The sequence below is a fragment of the Cydia pomonella genome, chromosome 4 (genome assembly GCF_033807575.1).
Source record: "Cydia pomonella isolate Wapato2018A chromosome 4, ilCydPomo1, whole genome shotgun sequence".
In the NCBI taxonomy this organism is placed as follows: Eukaryota; Metazoa; Arthropoda; class Insecta; order Lepidoptera; family Tortricidae; genus Cydia; species Cydia pomonella.
This window is the reverse complement of record NC_084706.1, coordinates 15,958,667-15,959,088: the sequence shown is the minus strand read 5'-3', so window position 1 is coordinate 15,959,088 and position 422 is coordinate 15,958,667.

The following is a 422-nucleotide window of genomic DNA, read 5'->3' as shown; positions in this document are numbered from 1 at the left end:
TTCGTCGTATCGTATCCCCGTCGCGAAGCTTCGATTGTCAGTAAAAAAGGTGTGAAATTCAAATTTTATATGAGACGATAACCCTTCGCGCCTACACTTTTTAAATATCCCGTTTTTTATTATGAAGTTTGTTTTTACTCTATTTGTAAAAACTTCTTCATGTACACGGAAATATAATTACTAACGTAAATTAAACTCTTATTCATAACTCATAACATACTTCATTCAATATTTTTATATTATCAAATCAACAGAGTCAAGAAGACATGTCAAACAACTTTGCTAGGCACGCTAGGCAACTATCAAAAATCAGCTAAGCAAACAAGTAGGTATGTAAAGGAGGTTACATATCTTCACATCCACAATACTTTTTAGATTTTGGACAAATCTTGAAGTCCAATCCAAGTCCAATCTGAGAACAG